Raw genomic sequence first — 2,203 nt, forward strand, 5'->3', positions numbered from 1 at the left:
TGTTAAGTTGCTACAGTCACATTGTCCCAGGTTGCCTCTTTGCTATAGCCATGCTGCCTCGTTATTGGGCTTAACACCTTTGAGCTGTGCCATAGCTGTGCTGTTTTCACAGCAGTGTTGTATCAAAATTGAGCTTTCTCTAGTAAATTTGCTCGTTCACGGAACTAAATTGGGGCTGGCATTGAATTGGCATTAACGACCACCTGGTGAAAAATGAAAAAAAAATTGAAAATTGGCATTATGATGTTTAGTTGTAAAGTTGAACATTTGAGTGCTTGTATGCAAGGAAATCCACTCCAAGGCATATACTAAAGACAATATTTAGCACTTGTGATCAGGAAACATATACTAGTAACTACAGCAGCACTTTTTCCATTAGGAAAAAATAAAACGCCTGAAACTGTTCAACTGCCCCCACCATTTCCGTGATCTTGGTCCGCAGCCTGGAAGTCCTCTTCAAGGTGAGTGTCACGCACTGCCCTATAACTCACATCCATTAGGTCTGGTAAAACACAAAACCACTCCTCAAGGCTTCCGCCTCACTTGCCGAAAAGCCCAGACGCCCCGCCCCCTCTGCGCAAAACCCACCCCCGCGGGAAGTCCCACCCGGGAGCGCCGAGGGGCGAGGTCGGGAGGAGTAAGAGGGCGGAGGCGTGTGGCGCGTGGCGCGTGGCGCGTGGCGCGTTTTCCTGAGTCCTGTTGCAGGAACTGTCCAAGGCCTTGAAAGGGGATATTTTTTAACTTTCTGCTAATGAGCGCCAGGCTGTGGTTCATTCCAGCCCCGCCCAGTAGAAATCTAGGTGGGTAACGCCCACCTCGGAAAGTCCTCCGACTTCCGTCCTCCTCAGCGGCTCTGGACCACAACCCCCAGAAGGCCTCGGGGCTCAGCCATCTGACTTGCGCAGTACAGTTGGTTGTAAAGTGCTATGACAACAGGGCGAAGATGGCTTGGAGTTAGGCAGGAGTCGGGAGGTGGCCCTTCCACCGTTGCTGTCCTTTTTCTGCTACATCCCCATCACTGCCTTCTTTATCGTTTCCTTCTCTTTGGGAGCAGCAGGATTCGCCGTTGTTCTCGCCTGCTTGGTCTCTTCCAAGGGATTGATGCCGTTTCCCTTGCTTGTCTACGGGAGTGACAGAGAAGGGATGCAGAGGAGCTCCTTGTGGGGGTCGGTCCAACTCTGTGCAGCTGGTGGTGCTACCTGGTGAGGTGCTCTCTTTACCCAGGACGTGCAACAAGTTGGAGCAGGGGAACGAGAGGGAGTAGCGAAGTTGCGTTGGTGTTTTCTGTATTCTCCGTTCTCGCTCTCGGCCGTTCCAGCCCTGGGACCCTGGCAGACAAGGGAAATCTGCGGAAAGAGACTTCGAAGAGAGGTGGGACAGGACCACCTGATTCAGCATCAGGTAGGAAAGTACGGTATTAAACATCGGGCGCATGAATTCCCTGAGTTTTATTTTGTGGGCTAGATCATCTGATGCCATGTAGCGTGATAGATTTCTTAGGATGTTTGCATTCAAAGCGAAACACAGCACAGCGGCGAGTACAATGTGTGTGAGATCCTGTGATCATTTTCGAGAAAGGGTGATAAGAATTTTTAAAGATTCTACTCAGGAATGTCACCTGGCGTGCAAGCATCCTCCTGTGACCAACAGGTCTTGTGGTTCTCAACCTATGACTGCAGTAGGATGCATATACTAATACCTCCTAATTCCTTCTTGCAAGAGGATTATTGCTTCCCCTTCTCTTTTCACGTTGCAGACCTCAGCAGTTTAGATGAACTGAGCTGATTTTATCAGCATTTCCCTTCCCCAGGCAAATAAATCCTGCTGTTAATTTAAATTTCCTTGAGAAGTTCATAGGGTGGTTTTTTTCCCCCCCTTTATAATCTCACTTAGAAAATGAAACCACATCTCACACATGCATAGTGTGAAGATGCTGGAGGAAAGCTATGGGTCTTAACTAAAGTCTGCCAGCATTCAGAGAGAGGAGAGAGAGACAGATTGTCTAACTTATGAGAAATATATAAAGAGAATAACTGGTAGATGATTTTTATTTTGTGAATAGAATGAACCATTATTTAGCAGAACTTAAAAAAGGAAACTTTTGAAAATTTTGCAAATAACTTGAGTTATTTATGAGAGTTTAAGGAATTTTTCACTTTGTGTAATTATACGTAATCGTTGTTCTTAAAATACCACTGCATTT

The 2,203-nt window shown here is 46.9% G+C and overlaps 1 protein-coding gene across 1 annotated transcript in view; it reads left to right on the plus strand.

Annotated features, from left to right (window-relative positions):
- The first annotated feature begins 619 nt into the window (after positions 1-619).
- The window catches only part of BBS9 (Bardet-Biedl syndrome 9), a 396,362-nt gene continuing 394,778 nt past the window's right edge, over positions 620-2,203 (plus strand). The window contains exon 1 of the mRNA XM_011362511.2: positions 620-1,401. The gene's annotated coding sequence lies outside the window, so the exon portion shown is untranslated. The remainder of the gene's footprint in view (positions 1,402-2,203) is intronic.

The sequence above is a fragment of the Pteropus vampyrus genome, unplaced genomic scaffold, assembly GCF_000151845.1.
Source record: "Pteropus vampyrus isolate Shadow unplaced genomic scaffold, Pvam_2.0 Scaffold75, whole genome shotgun sequence".
NCBI lineage: Eukaryota > Metazoa > Chordata > Mammalia > Chiroptera > Pteropodidae > Pteropus > Pteropus vampyrus.